The 21,140-nt window shown below is 37.0% G+C and overlaps 1 pseudogene; it reads right to left on the bottom strand.

The window, feature by feature from the left end:
- Positions 1 to 20,152: 20,152 nt before the first annotated feature.
- Positions 20,153 to 20,857, bottom strand: LOC129499777 (pre-mRNA-splicing regulator WTAP-like; annotated as a pseudogene).
- Positions 20,858 to 21,140: the final 283 nt, after the last annotated feature.

The following is a 21,140-nucleotide window of genomic DNA, read 5'->3' as shown; positions in this document are numbered from 1 at the left end:
GGAGTATAATTAATTTTATATTGCTCAATTCTATTTGTTACTATCTTGTTATGGTTTTTTACATCTATATTCATGAGAAATATTGGTCTGTAATTTTCTTTTTTGAATCATCTCAGTCTGTTTTTGGTATCAAGATAACACTAGGTTCACAAGATGAATTGCAAAATGTTTCCCCTCTTATATTTTCTGGAAGAGATTCTGAGGAATTAATGTTTGGTATAATTCCCCACTTAACCACCCGGACCTGGGCAGGCTGGCTGGTTGGCTTTCTTCCTTTCTTCTTTTTTTGAAGTTTTTATTTTAAATGATAGATTTAATTTTCTTAATAGTTTTAAACATTCAACTAGGTTCACTTTTGTTGCCTAGGGATTTCATATTGGGTGAGCTGTGGTAGATTTTGTTTTTCCCTCCATGCAGCCAAGGAGGGACCTAAAGTGAAGGCCGATGCTCCTCCAAATGATGGCAGGTCTAAGACGCTGCCCTGAACACCTGACCAGGAAGACAGAGGCCCACAGGGGCCCTGCCCTAGGAGGGCTGGCATGCCCACCAAGACCTCCTCATCCAAACTGGCCGGTAGGAAGGCAGAGACTGAGAGCTAGAGGTGGAGTGGAGACACTGAGATCCTGCTTGAGTTTTTATTCCCCTCAAAACTGTCACTCTATTTATTTCATTGTAAACTATTTATCAATAAAGGCTTTTCCCCCTCACAAAAACAAAAAAAACAAAAACAAAAATAAAACAAAAACAAAACAAAACAACAGCAACAAAATGAACTCAATCACTGGCCTATTTTGTCTAAATTGTCAATTTTATGTATATAGAGTCTTTTGAAGCATTTCCTTGCTGTTCATTTGTTGCTTGCAGTTATTATGGGTTGTACTGTCTCACAGAATTCATATATTGAATTTCTAACTCTCAGAATCTCAGAATGTGATCTTATTTGGAGGTAAGGTCTTTAAAGAGGTAATAAAGTGAAGTACTTAGGTTAACCTTAATCCAATATGACTGGTATCCTTATAAAAAGGAGGTTTGGACACAAGAGATATGTGTAGAGGGAGGACAGCCATCTACAAGCAAGAAAAGAAGTGTGGATCAGATTCCTCCTGATTTTTGGACTTCCAGCCACCAGCACTGTGAGAATAAATCTCTACTGCTCAAGCCCCTCAGTCTATGGTACTTTGTTAGGGCAGCCCTAGCAAACTAATACAGAGGGTCTTTATAAATAATCTACATTTTCATTCTTGATACCAATCATTTGTGTCTTCTTTTTTCTTTGTTAATTTTTATCAATTTTATATATGCAAAGAATAGCTCTTTATGGATTTTCTATACTAGTTTTCTGCTTTCAAATTCATTGGCTTTTGGCTTTGTTATATCCTTTTTTCTGCTTGCTTTGAGTTTATCTTGCTCATTCTCCCCCTAAATTATTGAGGAGGGATTCTAGAATACAGATTTAAAAGTTCTCTTCCTTTGTAATGTATGGATTCAGTGCAATAAGTTTGCCTGTCAACACTGCTTTAGCCGCTTTCCACAAATTTTGATATATTGTATTTTCATTTTCATTCAGTTCAATGTATTTTTAAAAATTTCCCTCTTTGACTCATAGATTTAGAAGCATTTGGTTTCCAAGTGTTTGAAGATTTTCCTGTTTTCTGTATGTCATTTACTTCTAGTTTTACTCCATTGAGGTCAGGGGAAATACTGTATAATTTTAATTCTTTTAAGTTTGTTGAGGTTTCTTTTATGTCCCATGTTATGTCTATCTTGATGTAGGTTCATTCTGTGCACACTTGAAAATAATTGCTATTGTTGGCTGGACTGTCCTATAAGTATCAATTTGATTCTATTGGTTGATGGTATTGTTGAGTTCTTTTATATCCTTGCTAATTTTCTCTCTAGTTGTTCTAGCACTTGTTGAGAGTGGTAGCAAATTCTCCAACTATAACCATAGATTTGTTGATTGTTCCTTTCAGTTCGGTTATAACTCCACATATTTTGCATCTTGCAGATCTTTTAGCTGGAAGCCACATTATTATACTGGAGCCCTGTTGGTGTAGTGTTAAGACGTGGGGAAGAGGAAGTCTTCTATAATCTTATTAAATCTCAGTCTTTTAGTGGACTAGGTTGTGCCTCTCAAAAGTGTTTCGTAGCTTCCCTCCTCCTTGAACTTTAGGTGAGATAGGAAGTAGAGGAAGCTGCTGTTGTCTAATACATCCAAGAGTAGAACAGAGCAATTGTTGTCTAAAAGATTTTTTTCCCTTTCTTAGCCCTTTGGCAACAGAGAGCAGGCTTTTGTTTAGGCTGTCTTTATCTGCACCTATTGGGGTTTCCAGATTGCTGGCGTCTTCAACAATAAATCTTGGACATATGAGGGGGGAAAAGTTCAGCAAACTTTCTGCTATGCTATACCTTGGGTCCTCAAATCCATAGCTTATCTGTTTTCTTCATCACCTTTCTGAGTCTTCTTATGTTTGTTTTATAAATGTGTCTGGAGTTTTTAGCTATATTTAGCAGAAGGAAAATGGAGAAGTATATTTACTCCACCTTTCCATAAGTGGAAATCTTACTGTGATTATATTTTTTTAAGATCCTAAATATCCATGCCCTGGCTGAAAACAGATTAGACATCTCTTCTGTTATTATATTATTATGAAAAGCCTATTTAGAAAATTGGAAGTTTTGAAATTTTATTACTTGATAATATCACTGTCCTCCTAATTGACTTACTTAGTAGCTTTTTTTTAAGATTAAAAAAATTTATTTGAGACAGAGTGTGAATGAGATGAAAGAGATCATGGAAAGGAAGAGAGAGAAGCAGACTTGATGCTGAGCATGGAGCCTGATGTGTGGCTCGATCCTAGGATGACCCCAGATGAAGGCAGATGCTTAACTGACTGAGCCACCCAGGCACCCCTAGTAGCCTATCTTTGAAATAAGGTACAGTTGTATTGTATAGTAATCCTCTACCTTTTAAGTTAACACATAAGTTAATTTAAACTTGACCATCCCCTCCCAGAAGTTAATAGTACTGTACACATTTCATACATCATTATACTTTATAATGTGTCAATAAACAAATTTGGAAAGGCATTTGTTCAATAAAGAACTAATTAATTACAGCTGATTTTGATCCTTAAGAAATAAAGAAATACATAAACTGTAGGAATGGTAGTTCTATTACTGATCATACAGACTGCGCCTACTACAGTGCCTGGCATATGGTACATACTAAATGAATGAATAAATGAAGATGGTATTGGGAATTTAATGAAGGCATTTTTTCCTCTGAAATAACAAAATTTTTGTACTAAGATGTATATAGAAAATCTAAAAGCATCTAAGGGGAATTTATAATTATATATAGAAATGTAGTTTTTGCAGCCACACATAAAGTGTTTTCAGTTATAAAGCCTCATATTTATTCTTTCTGTGGTAGATACACAGAAATTTTTGAAATTTTTTTTATTTTTTTAATTGTATTTTATTTATTTTTTTTGAAATTTTTTAAAATAAATTTATTTTTATTGGTGTTCAATTTACCAACATACAGAATAACACCCAGTGCTCATCCTGTCAAGTGCCCCCCTCAGTGCCCGTCACCCATTCACCCCTACCCCCCCCCCCCCGCCCTCCTCCCCTTCTACCACCCCTAGTTCGTTTCCCAGAGTTAGGAGTCTTTATGTTCTGTCTCCCTTTCTGATATTTCCCACACATTTCTTCTCCCTTCCCTTATATTCCCTTTCACTATTATTTATATTCCCCAAATGAATGAGAACATACACTGTTTGTCCTTCTCCGATTGACTTACTTCACTCAGCATAATACCCTCCAGTTCCATCCACATTGAAGGAAATGGTGGGTATTTGTCGTTTCTAATGGCTGAGTAATATTCCATTGTATACATAAACCACATCTTCTTTATCCATTCATCTTTCGATGGGCACCGAGGCTCCTTCCACAGTTTGGCTATTGTGGACATTGCTGCTATAAACATCGGGGTGCAGGTGTCCCGGCGTTTCATTGCATCTGAATCTTTGGGGTAAATCCCCAACAGTGCAATTGCTGGGTCATAGGGCGGGTCTATTTTTAACTCTTTTAGTTAAAAATCAAAGAATTTTTGCTTCTTTTACATCATCCAAAATATGAGAAAATTAATCACAAACCTAGCTCTCCTCTATCTACAATAAAAGTCAGTTAATGGTTAAACTTCTTGAGCTCCCTGAGAATTATTTTATTTCAAAAGATGTTCAAGGGTATGGTCATTGTCAGAAAACTGCTCTTTTTTCAACTAAACAAATTCCTTTTCTCCTGCTCTGCTATCCAAGTCTCAGGATAAAGTGTTTCCAAGCGGGGCAGATCTCAAGCTGGGCTTCATCTGAGCGCGGTGGATCAAGCTTAATTGATGGGCAGAGAATAAGTAGAAAAGCAGGCCCTGGCCCAACCAACACAAATCCAGTTTTTCCTGCCCAGTTATCAAATGCCAGCTAAGTTCATTTACATTCTTCATGTGCACAGTTATAGTTGCTAAAATCACTTACATTTAGATGTGCAACATAAAGGAAACTTCTCATGGATGCAAATGTTCTGGGTAAAAGAAAGGACTCTGACTTCAAGATGTTCATCTGGTTTAGCTGAATACTTACAGAAGATGAAGGAGAGCTGTATGGAAAATCTTGGCTTTCTTCCCTATGGACAAAGTCAAGATTTTCCAGTCATGCCTGGCTCTCCACTGCCTTAGGTCTTTAATATCACCTTTTCTGTTGCTATCTTTTCTGGCTACACTGCTTAAGATTTTACCCACCCTTTTCCCCTCAACACAAAAATATAAACTTATTCCCAAGTTCCTTTCCCTAATTTTTCTTCATAACATTTACCATTATTTTGCATGTTGTATGATTTGTCCATCTATGGTGCATATCATCTATCTTACTCTGCTGGAATGCTGACCCTATGAAGGCAGGGTTTGGTTTTCTTTGTTTACTGCTATATCCTCAACTGGCCTTGTGCATGGTAGGTGCTCAACCAATATCACAGAATGATGGTTGGATGAATTATCAAGGAAAAAGATAACTGTCACAAATAGTTGGACCATCAGAATGATGATTGCCAATTGTACAATTTAGTTGGTTTTAATCATAGAGGAAGCTTTGACAGAGGGAGAAAGCACTAGGCTGAGGATAAGGCAAGCCTAGGTTATCACTCTGTTATCTGAGCAGGTCACATGGCTTCTCTGGGTGTCAATTTCTTGTCTTTAAACAGGAGACTAGGATAGAAGATCTCTAAAGCATCCTCCAACTCCCTCATTCAGGTGTTTGTTTTTTATTTCATAGTTTGTGAGAGACTCTAAGTCCAGAGTCTCAGTGAAAATAAAAATGGTTTCATTATGGTATTTTTCACTTATTATATATCATAGAGTATGCTGACACAAGTTAAATCACAAAAGATAGGCCAAAATAAAAAAGCATAAGGTAGTTTAAAAAAGAGTCAACAATAAAAAAGAAGGGAGGTGCCTTGATGGGTCAGCCAGTTAAATGCCTTTGGCTCAGGTCCTAATCCCAGAGTCCTAGGATGGAGACCACATCTGACTCCCTGCTCAGCAGGGAGCCTGCTGCTTCCACTCTCTCTACCCCTCCTCCTGCTTGTGCTCTTTCTCTCTCTCACTCTCTCTCTCTCAACAAATAAATAAATAAAAATAAAATAAAATAAGAGGAACAAAATAGAGCAAAGAAAAAAGAGAATAAAAGTGGAGGTGGGGACCATTCTGTTGCATAAAAGGAACCACATAGAAAGGACTATATCATCAAGAGAGATGGATTTCTAACAATGTATGCTGATCACAATCACATAATGAATTGTTATTTACAACATGAGTTTTGCAAATAGACTTGGTGCATTGAATTGTTCTAACAGGTCATGTTTTTAAATGACTTCTGAATCTTTAATAATAATAAAAAAAACCTTAACATGTGGACCTTGAGATTACTGCCTTGCCATAAAACAAGGAGATTTCACTTCCTTAAAATGAATTATTCTCTGGGAGCCACTGTAAGGCCTGTGGAGCACTATTCACACCAATTCTCTTTCTTTACACATTTTTTGCTCTTCTCCAATCATAAGTCATTGCACCAATGGAATTTCCACTTGCATATAAAGTGTCTGTGCCATGGACATATTTACTGTCACTTTTTATAAAAAGACTATATGTTTTCAGCCATGACAAGAGACCAGCTGGCTAATTTAGAGTGCCTGCTGAACATTTGAGGAAAAGTAATCATTTTATTTTTCACTGGCATATTTAGAAGGCACATGCTGAATATGAATGATTAGAAATACAAAAATTGTACAGATGTATGGGGGGGTATCCAAATGTTGTCATAGGAAATGCATAGCAATCCTCTTCATGACTCTGGTGATGAGACTAAAGGAATTCAGAAACACTTATTTTTTAAGCAACAGATAAAGGTGGGTTAAACTGATTATATGGTATTTTACATTTTTAAAAGGATATTGTTACTGTCAATAATTGTGTCTTCTTAAAAATTTTATTAATTAATATGGGTTCTAAAAATAAGAATATAATTGTTAGTAAACATGGTCCCTCTATTGATTATTTAGCAATCCAATGTGTGAAATTTCATTATTATAGCATTCACATCCTTGGTGTTTAGTTTCAGAATCTAATTCAAAAATTAGGAATCCAATATCATGTCTCCAGGTACAAAATCATAATATGATTCCAGTGCAAAATTAAAATGCTAAATTTTACTTAAATTTATTTTATTTTATTCTTTTCAATTTCTATTTTAATGTTATAAATAAAAATATTACTGAAATGATGTGTGCTTCTATGATGTAAATAAACAAATATGCATACATTGGAGAGTGCATGATCAAAATTACACAGCAGTAAAAAAGCAAGGCTACTGCTCTAGAAAACAGTAAGTCTGAAAGACTGTCATTTCTATTTGCTGCCAATTACTAGAACATATTTAACTTACCAAATACTTTTTATGAGACAGACATTATGCTAGGCATAGTGTGTAGAATTACTAATAGTAAAATAGATGGCCTAGGGTTTAACAAACTATACACCATAAAATGAACTCAATTGAAATAATATAGTGTAGGAACTAGCATGTCACTTCTCCAGAGAACTTATTCTGTGGCCATCCGAAATATATGAGACTCCTAAAGCCAGCAAAATCAGGCTGCTGTGGTGCCAAAATAAATGCCTTCAATTCCTATGCATTTTAAAATAGTTGTATCTTAGGTTCTGGCTCACAATGTCTTCTAATGAGCCTGATTGTCTAGCTTCCGAGAATACTAGGGACAACAAGTCAGAAGCGGTTAGAGGGTATAAAAAATAGGGGATCAGTAATAGGAGGAAGCAGTGGCAGCTGAAAAGTAAAGGAAAACTTTAAAATAACCCCCCAACTGTTATCTCATAGCATATTAAAAAATTAACTAGAAAGAGATGATATCTATACATGAAAACTAAACTATAAAAGCTTTAGAAGAAAACATAAGACAAAGTCTTTGTGCCTTTGGTATAAGCAACTAGTTTTTTAGATGTGATACAAAAGCATGAACCATAAAAGAAAACTTTGATAAATTAGACTTACTCAAAATTTAAAACTTTGCTCTTTGAAAGACACCATTAAGAAAATGAAAAAGCAGGGCAGCCCAGGTGGCTCAGTGGTTTAGCACCGCCTTTGGCCCAGGTCAAGATCCTGGAGACCTGGGATCGAGTCCCACGTTGGGCTCCTGCACAGAGCCTGCTTCTCCCTCTGCCTGTGTCTCTCCCTCTCTCTCTGTGTGTCTCTCATGAATAAATAAATAAAATCTTTAAAACAAAATGAAAAAGCAAACCATGGAAGTAACAAATCCACCATACATATATCTGACAAAGGGCTCATCAACAGGAGCTATTTAAAAAAAAAAGTTCTTCCAGCTCAGTAATAAGAAGTAAAACACTCCAGCTAAAATGACAATGGCTCTGAACTCACATTTTATAACAGGAAATATAAGAATGGCGAATAAGCACATGAAAAGATGCTCAATATCAGTATCAAGAGCATACAAATGAAAACCACCATGATATATTAATTAATATACATCCTTAGAATGGCTGGACTTTTTTTAAAAAAAGCTAATCATACCAAGTATCAGTGAGGATGTAAAACAACTAAAACTCTCATCAATGCTAACAGGAATGTAAAATGGTGCAGCTACTTTAACAAAAGTTAAACATAAAATTACCAGACAATCCAGCAACTCCAATCCTAGACATCTGCCCCCCAAAGTAAAACATGTCCATTCTAACTCAGTCTGAAATTCCAGGAAGCAAGGTGTACCATAAATAGCCAATGCCTCACATACTACTTAATACCTGGAAGATACTCCTAAGCAGGCTTTAACTGAAGGATGATGACTAATTAATGGTATGCTCTAAGACTGAGCACGGAAGTGTATGGTATGTTACAATGACTTACATTTTTGCTTTTGTTTTTAAGCTGTGCACCCCATTCATCAATAGAAACCTTATAAGAAATCCCAGTAGGTAAGACAGATGAACCAAATTCTGCCCTGCCAGCCTACCCTTTGTAACCTCCAGTTGCAACCAATGAAGATCTCCACATGGAGTTGGCAGGACTAACAGGAGTCCTGAAGGATTGGCAGGCACCTGGGGAGCTCACAGGGGGAATGGCAAGACTGATTAGAGTAGGAATTACACATGGAACAACAGGGCAGAGCCTGGGCACATGGAATGGGGTTTGGTAGTAAAGTGTCTTTCCAACCTACTCCTTGACTTCCTGCTTCCTCTTTAGGTATTATTTCTACCTCTCAAGGTCTAAAACTTCCCTGTAGCACTTCTCTGAGCCTTCTGACTATCCTAAGAAGAGGAAATTTATGCTGATCTCATGCTTTCATGGCACTACTGTCCTTCATCAATGCAAAAAATGCCAAAAATTGTAAGACACACCATTATTTTATGCAGCACTAAAATAAAAAGTGTTACCAATTAAGTACAGCATGGTGTTCTCTTGTCACTTAGAAGTCTTATTTTAACCTACCAGAATGAGCTCTTCCAGGGTCATTTACACATAGAAGACATGTGACTGGTGATCATGATCTGACTTCTTCAATACCTTTAGCATTGACAACTTATTTCAAGAACACCATGGTTTAAATAGCATAACCTCGTAGTCTCCACTTTTCCCCGATTGAATGGCATGTTGCAGGAAGTTAGATGACTTCTGTTCAAAGTCAGGCAGAAGTTCAATGGAAGTCCTACGCTTTAATGCTAAGTTCTACACAATGAATGAATCAGTAATGCTGCCTCTTATTGCTTTGACATTTCTTTCATCTTGTGGCAGATTGTATTTTTCAAATACAGCTGCAACAGTAGCTCCCAACCCATATGCTCTTCTAGGATTTTGCTCCCCTTCAAAAGGTGACGTTAACTTCTCTCTCATTGAATCTTGGCTGTCTTCTGACTTGCTTGTAGCCAACAGAATGCCTCAGAAGTGACGCTGCACAACTTCTGAAGCAGGATTGTTAAGGTGTTTTGGCTTCTATCTTGCTCTCTGGACTACTCATTGTGAAAACCTTTAACTGCCACATAAATAGTCCAACTGTCTCATGGGCGTCAAAACATTTTAAAGCCCAAAGTAGCCCATGGAGAGAAGTTACAGGGAGAAGCTCTTTTACTACATGAGGTGAGAAAGATGACAGACTCACCTCCAGGTGCTTTGGCTTGCTCCCATCCCAGCTCTAGTTTCCTTGTGACTGAAACTACATGACAGCCCTTGAACCAGAACCACCTGGGCAAACCCTTCCTGAATTCCTGCCCCACTGAGCCTCTGAGAGACAATAAAACAATGTGCTGCTTTAAGTCCTTTGGTTGGGGGGCTGATTTGCTACATAGCAAAAGATATCTAGAATACATCTATTCCTAGGGATCTGGCAATTAGTTGAATTGATTGGTTTGCGTTGTGCATTCCTTTTTCAAGTATCTCAGTAACAAAATATAAGTAGCTGCATCTACTTGTGGATAGTTTATGTAAAGTATTGGAGTTGCTGCTTCACAAAAAATATGAACTTGTGGTCATTTTTACTTAATTAACATAAATATCTGCTTCACTAACATATATGGTTGAAAAATACATATTGAAATAATAGGGTACTTTTCAAGAAGATACTTTGAATGGCACATACAAATTTATATCTGTAGTATCCTCAGTGAACACAATCTAGTGGAAGTGAAGACAATTTGAACCCCCATGGCCACGTTCAAGATTGTACAGACAATCACAACCAAGTTATGACAACTACCTGGTCATTGCTGAAAAAGGATGTCATTCATACTAAGAAACATCTGAATTTTAAGATGTTAAAATGTGACATTTTGGAATTAGAATAAATGAAGTATGGCATCCTCTGTGCCTCACTCATGGCAGGTATCATATATAATTGTTTTGCTTTGTATTTTAAGTATTTGTGTATACCCGTGTTATAAGTGCTACTTGGATCGGTCTGTTTACTTCCGTATCTCTAACAGTTCCAAACTTCCTGTCATGCACACTGCTTTGCTATAGGTGAATCAAATCATTCATTCTTCAATTCATTCATTCTTCTTCTTCTTCTTCTTCTTCTTCTTCTTCTTCTTCTTCTTCTTCTATGAAGACCTCAAGTCCTCACATCTGGTTCTGAGACTTGCTCAACAATTTTTGCTTATTTCTGTCTGGCTCCGAGGTTCATTTCCTACTGTAACTATTCCAAACCTATCCTGTTCTTAATTTCCCAAATGCATTCCCACCAACTTGAGAATTGATAAGTAAGAAGACCATAGGGGAAAGAACCAAGATTTGGTGGCAAACAATGTTGAGTTTGCAGACTGTGTGGCCTTTGGTAAGCAACTTAACTGCTCAAATCTCCAGATGCTTTTTTTTTTTTTTTTTGTAAAATGGGAGTATTATTACCTTCTTAGAAGTGCTATAGTAAGCACCAGGTTAAAGTTTTATGTAAACTACCTAATATCAGAGTGCCAAGCCACAATTACCTTAGTCCTATTTTTGTTCCCTTGTACTGCCATCTCCCCCATCGCCTCTTATTGTGTAGGAAAGATAAAGATCATCTTTTCAATTGCTCTCCATTTTATCTAAAAATTTACCTATATCTTTACTCTACCTGTCTTCATTGCCTCTTATCTCATTGAGAATATCCCTATCTTTTCAAAGAGTGTGAACATAATAATATTGTAGTATATCAGTATCTTCACAGATAAGGGATAATGAAAGTAGCCACTCATGGGGTTATTTATTAGGACTTAATCAGTTACTCCATCTTAAAACTTTAGGTCATTTCTTGGTATATAGTAAGTGCTAAACAAATGTTAACAATTAGTCTTGGCATCTTGACTTTCTCATACTTTGGGTCTGGCAGTGAACAGCCTCTGCTGAGTGGTAAATCCAAATGACCTGAGATGGAGAATCGGAAAGGAGATGATGAGTTAAGCTTAAGTATGTGTAGTATTAGAAAGAACTAGAAATGGTTGTCAAAGGGGCTAAAATGACTTTTCTGTCACCAAACATGGCCAAATCTTTTCTTTGGTCTATTAGTTCCATCATTGTTGTTCTCTAGTCTCTGTTTTATAAAACCTAATGAAAATTGTGTTTCAAATAAATATTCAATAAATATTTGTTGATGAATTGAATGCAACTGTTACTTTCAAATAAGTCAATGAAAAACGGAGTATGTAGACAAAATTTTACTTTAATCAACTTTCAAGGGTACATTTTAAAAATTTACAAAACCTACTCCATACACACCAGAACGTGCATCCTATGTACATCCTTTGGCCTAGGAATACCTAACACACATAGTGTTAATTCCATGGCAAATCATCAATCCTTCCTATTCCAATGATTATATACTGCTTAGTTTTTAAGACACCACCTTTGCTTTTAAGGATATAACAAAGTGCAGGAGTTAGATTTTATATTCTTCAAAGTAATGATTAACCTCATAAAAGTTTTTAAAAAGATCTTTCATTATTGATTTTTTTCCAATCTATTAGCATTGTTTATTCATTTCTCCTATAACTTTGTACGTGACTGACATGGGTTTAAATCCATTGTTATTATTTTACCTTACTGTGTAATTGCTTTCTTCATATATAAAATACTATCTAGGAGGTAGTTTTGAAGATTACATGAGATAAGGTTGAAATCAGGTGGAGTATAATGGGTGATTTAACAAAGCTGGTTTTAATGGCAAACCTTTTCCAATTCCTCCTGACCTTTTTTTTTTTTTTTCTTTTTATTTTTCTTTTCTTATGTGGGCAGGACTATCGGGAGAATTTTAGAAATGCTGTCAACAGTGCATTTTAGCTTTAGAGCATTAAAAGCAAAAAAAAAAAATTGCTGACATTTCTGGAATCTGATTTGAAGCCCCTATCTATTCAATCTTTAACAATCCATATATGTGTGTAAATATTTCTCTGTCTTTTTAGAACAGAGTTTCCTCCACTTATCCTCCATTAAAGATATGCTTTAGATGATCTTTTCTGATAATCTAGGAGACAGGATAGAAACCATATCCAAGCCTGATTAACAAAGCCTTTGAGATTATTGTAAAGTACTCTCTAAATTGATATGCTAAGCTCCTAAGGTATCTAAGGCATCATCTACATTTATTTTAAATAAAACCCTTCTGGGTCTATATAAGGAAAATAAGTAAATTTATTAGCAAAACACAATCCAAGGCCTCCAAGATGACAGTGTGAAGACCAAGTGTAGTGTAGACTACAGTATGCAGCAAGAATAGAGAGTTTATCTCTCAACAGAGAAAATATAATTTAAAGAAGATGCTTGGAATCTTACTTAAATAAGATTCCAGTTAGGCATGGCAATAAACAAACTTCCAATGGCACTCAAAGAAGCACTTAAACACTGGCCTTGTCATTAAGCAGCCAAGAGGCTTGGAATAAGTCATGCAGCGTCACTAGAATTTGATTTCTTTATATGTAGCATGACAGGTTATCCTGGTGACCTCTCTGGACTTCTAAAATTTGATCCTGCCATGTGTCTAATTGCTAAATATGTTTTGCTATTTTGTTTAACATGTAAAATAAGACAAAATATTTTTAGAGAAAGCAATTGGCTGGTGAGCCAGTCACATAAATCAATCCCACACTATGTGCTTCACATAGAATTCAGCACTAGTGGGGGATCAGCATGTGCCTTAGTTTGGGTTCCACAGAAGAAGACGCTAAGGGAGGATTTGTATTCAAGTTATCTGTTAAGGAAGTACCCCACCCCCCCCCCCCCAGAAACTGGAGAATGAGTTGGATGTGTTGGATAAGGAATAGAAGAAGTACAGCAAAGGGGAAGATCCCACGCCAGGCTATGAAGTGTGAAATATGCCTCAGGGTTTGTCCAATTCCAGGCAAGAAGGCTGGGTGTTATGCTCCTGTACTGGGAGGTGGTTGGCTAAGGCCTGTCCTGGAGAGGATGTAAATTCTATTTCTCTGAGCAAACTAGCAAAGCAGCTCCAGTAGCCTGAAAGCAGTCCTCTGAGGAGTGTCCTAGGTACAGGCCATTGGAAGCAAATGGAGAACAAGCAATGGGGGGACAATGGAAAAGGAAGCTCAGGGATCTTGGCAGAGCACTGCCTCTGTCCACTGCAGAACCTATCAGTTAGGATGCTTTCAGTTACTTGCAAGAGAAAACCCAGTTCCAACTGTCCTAATCAATAAAAGGGATTTACTAGCTTCATTCAAAGGTAGGGTAGGTTTTAGATGTGGCATATTCTAGGCTCCAGCATGCTTTTCCTGCAATTTTCCAGGGTCTTGTATCCTCTGGAAGTCGATTTGTCCAGGGACAATCAGTATTAATACTCTTCTTTCATATTTTTTCTTTCCTAACCATAAAGCAAAAATTTAGAGCTTTACTTTAACTGGAATATATTAGGTCAAATGTCCTCTCCTAAATCAATGTCCATGTTTCCATGATTGACTAAAGCCAAAATGGGGTCAATCAAGAGCATGGCTATTACTAAAAAAGAAAGGAGTGCAATGACTCAAGGAGCAAGCAAAAGGATCCATGCCATTTCTGTTAAATCAACATCCATATATCTTCCTCCCCATATCCAGTTTCCCCAAATGTCCACCCCTAAGTGGAAACAGTGGTTCTCAATTAAGCTACATTGGTGTCTGGTCTCTCCCCTAGAGATTCTGAATTAATCTAAGGTGCAACCTGGCCATGAGAAGTTCCTAGTTGTCCTGAATAGCAACTAAAGTTGAGAACCACTATTCTAAAGGGAGACAATCAAGTCTACTAGCACCTCATGTGCAGGATTTCTAGGTGAAGTCCTTTTTCTTTTTAAATCAAATTCTGCTATAACTCCTCTGTCAATGTGAAGTCAACAAACTTAAGTTACCCATCCCTCACACTCCCCAGTATACAAAAGATGGAGAGAGGATGGTAAGTTACAATACAGATTTCATTTGTAAAGAGGAGAATAGGAAGCAACATGGAGTGGGTATTGGCTCATAGAACATTTCATATCCTGCTGGACAAGAACACTGAGTGAGTTTTTGCCTTGCATGAGGACTGAATGGTGTAGTTGCCCAATCTCATAGACCCTAGTTTTACTCTGCAAGACTATCTTACCTATCCTTTGTCTTTTAGGGTTATGCCAAAGATGGAAGTTGGGGAGAATTCTCTTTTTGGGCCTGTATCACCTTTAGGTCCTATCTGGAGATTGTCTTAGGGATAAACAAGAGCTTAATCCTTGGCTTGGGGTGTGTATGGAAATTCTAGTTACTGGGGAGAGGATTAAGAATTAGGTTTCCTTCAGATGTCAGCTTTGCCTCCTGTGATGGCTCCTCCATTCTGCTTTTGCTCCAATTGACCTAACCCTAGGGCAGAGAATTTGTTTTTGTTGTTGTTGTTTTTTTTTTTTTAACTGGTCAGTCTTAACCAGACTTTTACCAGTCTAGGAAAGAAAGTCACTTGCAGAGAGTGCTTCTTTTAGAAAAGCTATATTGCTTTAAATTGATTGTTCAGATTGGCTAGTTTTAGTCCACTCTTGTCTCTCTCCTGAAGGATTCTAATGAAAGCTGAACATTTTCCTACTAAATCACCAAATATTGCAATTTTGGTTAGCCCTTGAACTCTATTGTAAGGTACAACAGGCAATCATTCAACCAGTTGTATAATCATTTAACCAGTTATGTATAATTATGCTTAAATAAATAAATACACACAAATCGACCAACTTCTGATAACAGAAAAAAAAGATTATTCCTCATTGCTCTGCTTACCTGATGTAGTTTTTGCAATATTTTAGGATCTATGATGTGTAAGGCACCACTCTTAACACTAAAATCTGTACCTGGTAGGATGTTTTTGGTTACAAATAATATACATCATTACAATCTGGCTTAAATCATGAAGGGAACTGATTGGCTCATATCACTGACAGTGAAGAGGTGGGGCTTTGGATGCAGTACAGCTAGAGATCTAGCTCCATTTCCTTCAATTCTTCTTGTCCCTTCATCCTTATGGATGAAGATAGCCTCAGGCTATCTTCCCTTGTAGTCATAACGTAGCTGCAGCTAAAACTCCGCATACATACTTCTCTCTCCAGGTCATGTGTGGTGGGATTAGAAGGGCAGTGGGCAGATTTTTCTCCTTATCATTAAACAAAATCCAGAGTTTTGCTTTAATTGGATAAAATTAGATCACATAATCACCTCTGGGTAGTAACTATCATAGGAAGAATGGGACTACTTTGATAGACCCAAGCCAATGGCTTCTCACTCTGTAGCTGGAGCCGAGTAACCCCAATGGACACTGCCTGGCTGCTTGTCAATACCTGAAGAGGCAGCCAGCAAGGCATACATTACTCATATTTTAGATATAGATGAAAATACACACAACATAAATGAAGAAATTCTATTTTCAAGAGTTTCCAAGTGAAAAAAATGTATCAAAGTGATAAACTATTCCCTTTGTGATCTTAGTATTTTTGTTTATCTAAGAAAGTATTAGTGTCAGATATGTGAATCTGATTTTTGGAGCTTATCTGATCTCCAGTAGGTAAATAAATAATACTTTAAACATACAAATGTCGCTATTTAACAGTATTTTTATACTTAAAAAAATCCATAAAAGTAGTGAATTTGCACACTTGCGAAATCCCTAAGTCCTTAGCAAGCACCTTATCACTATATTATTGCATTGCTGTATTAGTGCTAAGGCTAAAATCATAACACATGGCAAAATCCTGGGAACCAAAAGGTTAACTCTGGGGAATGCAAGGGTGTTGACAACCCTGCTTTCACAAGAGTAATCCCGTGTTATCATTTTCAATGCTTCTCCTCTCTTTGCTTTTTTTTATTCCAAAATGATACAGCTTCAACATGATAATCTACATAAAGCACCCCCATAATCATATTAAGATTAAGGAAAATATGTATGAAACATTTTATTTACGCTTAGTGACAGTGAGCAAAGAGGAAATAGGCAGAGAATTTTTGTGACAGTTTGTATTCCAACAAATAATCACATGGTTTAAAGTGTACTCCCAAAGCAGATTATACATTTTATGCATTTAATTATAATCATACTTTCCTCTTATCTGTTATGAATATCTTCAATTTAAATATCAGCTTAATTGATGCCTATCATTTAATAATCATACTATGATCCGGGCCAATTATAACAATTCTTTCCTGTAAAACTAAAGTTGTTAGGGGAATGTCGAGTAGGAAAATGTTTAAATCCTGACATAAAAATGTCTGTGATAAAACCAGGAGCTTTGAATTTCATGGTCCTTTAATATTGCCTTTGAAGTAATGAAAAAGCCATTTTCCACCACTTGCTTCAAGGACTTTACTAATAACATCTTCCACAAAAGACCAATCTTTTTTAGAAGGATATTGTGACGTTATTTTAAAGCATTTAAAATTATATAACAAACTTTTACTGGAATTTCTCAGTCTACCTTTTTCATTCTCCCTAATGAAATACTTGTTAAACAGGTTACTTCATCTTAACCTTATGGAAATGCCGATGACAGAGCATCCATTATTTAATTCAGTTCCCGAAATAAAGGATAACAAGTTGGGGGTGCTAGAGAGGAAAGATGTTATAAATAATCTAAAGAACTAAGAAAAAGGTTTTTCTTTGGGTCTAGACTTCAGGTTCACCTCAGGTGGCAGAAAAATGGTGAACTGATAGCCTTGTACTTGTCCCTGGTGGACACTTGCCCCTCATACCAACCTCCCCTTCGGTATGGCTGGCTGTCCATTTAGAAAGGGACCTGGTGGCAGAGAAATCACCAGGGCTTAAATGGGTCAACAGAATCAGCAGCAATCTTTGCAGATTTCTGTGAGTTAAGCTGTGTGTCCTCAATAAAGCCAGCCACACCAAGAAGTGGGATTTCGGGAACTCCTGTAATAGGGCTGTCTAATTAAAAATTGGTTCAAGATAAAGTTTCCCAGGAGCACAGAAATCCAAAGAGAAAATGAGTTTCTTCTTTTAACTTCATATGAGATCTTTGGCTAGGAAACTGCAAAGGGTAATTATACAAAATGCACATGAGGATGCCACAGACTGTCTGGGCCGAGGGAAAGGGGACTCCTAGCAATGACCCCAGGCTTTGAGTTTGTGCAGCTTGGTTTTCCTGGGAGGACCAGGTACTAGTATGGGGAGTGATTCTGGGAAGCAACCAGTAAGGGATCAGAGGGCAGTTCTACCGTTAGGGCTAAAAGAAAAAAATAAGTAAATAATGAATAAATGAATGAACTAAGTAAAAATCCATTTCTAAAGAAAGACTTTCTTGTAATAATGGTGGGGGGAAAGCTGTCTTTCCCTTCATCGCATACACTTCTTCCCTGTTTTTTTTTTTTTTTTTTTTTCCTTTTCATGGGAAGAATAATAGTACCCAGCTTTGAACCACTGTCAGGACTTCAGGATAGTGCCTGGAAGGTTCTTAGGTTAGCTATCCTCTTTGTTGTTAGAACCTGATTCTATCCATCCACAGATGCTGATAGTATCTATCTCTTAGAATGTCCAAATGGATGAGCCAGCATAGTATTCGTATCAACGTAAGTGTTAAAGAACAGTTTCCTCAATATTTTATGGCCTCAGTCATTGGAATCATTATATTCCAGAAGACTGCCAGCATCACACCTTGTTTTATAATATAATATAGAGGAGATCCCTGGGTGGCTCAGCAGTCCAGAGCGTGATCCTGGAGACCCAGGATCAAGTCCCATGTTGGGCTCCCTGCATGGATCCTGCTTCTCCCTCTGCCTGTGTCTCTCCCTCTCTCCCTCTGTGTCTCTCATGAATAAATAAAATCTTAAAAAAATAAAAATAAAAATATAATATAATATGAAGTCTCATGTTCTAGGCCAAAGTAGAGGAAACTCCACCTTGAATCATTTTTAAATTAGCTGGCTCTATTCTAGGAGTTTCCACAATAAATGGTTTCAAATGAGTTATCTGAAAATGACTCAAATTTCTTCAAGGTAAGAATATCTTTTAAATGTCATTCTCAGGATCCCTGGGTGGCGCAGCAGTTTAGCGCCTGCCTTTGGCCCAGGGCGCGATCCTGGAGACCCGGGATCGAATCCCACGTCGGGCTCCTGGTGCATGGAGCCTGCTTCTCCCTCTGCCTGTGTCTCTGCCTCTCTCTCTCTCTCTCACTGTGTGCCTATCATAAATAAATGAATAAAAAAAAAATAAATGTCATTCTCTTCTGCTGAAATTTGCATTGATTCCTTCTTATTGTCTTCATTTTGCTACCTTTTAAAAAGCTGATCTACATACAAAATATTTCCAATTTTTTCCTGCTGGGAATGAGGGAGAGGTTACATCTGAGTTAGCAGGTGGGATCATATAAAAGACAAGATGGCCAGTTTATTTCATGGAACACAAAATCATAAAATTTTAGGGCTGAAATGGGCCTCAGAGAACATCCAACCAAAGTACTTCATTTAAAAAGTGAGAAAACAAAGAAGTGACTGAGGCCATGTGCTTAGTGAATCAGATATGTAGTCATTAATACAGCACAATAATAGACACTGAATATAGCTATATAAGTATAGCCATATGATATATAAAGCTAAAATAGTGAATATTATTTTGGTAACTATGATGCATTAAAGGCATGAAATTGGTAACCTTGGCTGATGACTTCTTGTTAAATTTTAGCCAGAATTAGAGCCGTCATGTTTTCCATAGTGGCAACCACTCTATTGACAAAAATATGAAGGATCTAATCTTGGTAGCAATCACCACATTTAATTTGAAAGGGGAGAAGAATTCTTAAAATACTTTTTAAGTTAGAAAATTTGAAGTTATAGTCAAGATATAATTTTTGGTTTTGCTTTTTTCAAGGTACATTTAATTTAATATCAAGAGCATAATACGAAAGGCCCAAATACAATGAAGGATTTGTAAGCATTTGAGAGCATTCCCCAATTAATACCAATAACAATGCTCTTTCAACATGTGCCTGCTGAAGCCAAGGGGGATTGTACTTTACTACTGAAAAAAATAAGTGAATCTCATCACAGCCAATATCCTACTATACTCTAGTAGTGAAACAAATATTTCAAATAGCTTCATCCTGAAGTTTGATACCACAGCTTTATGTTTATATAGTCAAGAAGAGTACCTACAGCATTAGCAACCATTCAAAGAATAAACCATGGATTAAAACCATATTGATTTAAGGCTCAATCAAGCAATACAGAGCCCCAAACTAAATGGCTAAATATTGTACTGTACTGACATCTGTTATTTTATTCTCTCATGACAATTAAATTGGTTCTTAGCAAAAAAGCTCTTTAAAGGCAAAATCTACCTCATTTGAGGTTTGACCCAGAAATTCAACAACAATCACAAAGTCCACAGTCTTATTGGCAAAACTGCTATACAGTGTCTCTAGGTCACTATGCTCAAGGTTAAGAACAATTCCACTTTTACTTTTTACTGGAATTTTACATGTTCAATTCATGATTTTAAATCTCTAGGTTCTCATTCCTCTAAATTGTCTGAAGACACAGTGGGCCACAGACTTAAGACTTTCATTTCTCCCTCCATTTTCTTTTTCAGAAAAATTTCCCAAGTATCTACATGTTCTGGGAGGGTAATTTTTCAGAGGTGGCCACTTCTTTGGAATAGTTCAATGCCATTAGTCCTTTGAGATGAAGGGAGGGGAAAGAGAAAAAAAGCTGAAAGAGAGGTTCATCTGGTAAGTTTTATATGATCCATTATAAGCTAGATAGTATAAGAATGAGGCTTTTTTTGGCTAAAAAGTCTGAGTCTTGTTGTGGAAAATGAGTCCTTGGCTGTCCCACCACAGCTCTCTTAGAGTGGGATTGTCAGGGAAGACTTGACTGGGGACATCTTGTAAACTTCCAGGCACTCAGTTCATTTGGGGCTGGTTCCAGTTTGTCTTTAGTTGGTTCCAACTCACCTTTCATGTTTAGGAAAAATAAGTTGATCGCTGGGCCTACCACTGTTGATCTCAGTTGGGCAACACTTGGCTATTGGACTTGCTTGAGGTACTGGATTTGAGTACTACATTCTTGGTCCTCTTGCTCCTGGGTTGCTGGCCACATAAAAAGGTTGTGTTCCTTATTGTTGCTTTAGTTTTTCTTCAGACTCCCTTAACTCGTTACATTATTAGAATTAAGATCTGTGTACTTGCCTTCTGAAGCTTGGACATATGCTTCATATTGTCTCCATCTTAGAATTATTTCATCTCATGCCATGAATGTGAAGTCTGTTTTACTCATCTAAACCTTTCTGGGAACAGGTTCCTCCATGGTCATCTTGCATCCTTTTCAGACAGAGGCCACATTGGCACTGCCCAGTCAGGGCAGCCCACACTACTGCTGGCCCACCACTCTACCTCCCACCATAGCCCCTGCACTTCCCCTTTTTTGTCAAGATATAATTTTTGTAAAGGAAGATTATTTATAGTCTTAAGGCTAATCATTGATACTTTCAAACTTTTCCGGTATTAGAACTCAAAAATATATTTAGCTGTTATGCTTTTGTCCAAGACTATGGAGAATACAAGTAATAGAGGAAGCCTGATTTCACCTCCATAAT

This window comes from Nyctereutes procyonoides, unplaced genomic scaffold, assembly GCF_905146905.1.
Source record: "Nyctereutes procyonoides isolate TBG_1078 unplaced genomic scaffold, NYPRO_anot_genome, whole genome shotgun sequence".
NCBI classification, from domain to species: domain Eukaryota; kingdom Metazoa; phylum Chordata; class Mammalia; order Carnivora; family Canidae; genus Nyctereutes; species Nyctereutes procyonoides.
Note: the sequence above shows the minus strand (reverse complement) of the source record. Positions and strands in the feature narration are given on the sequence as shown.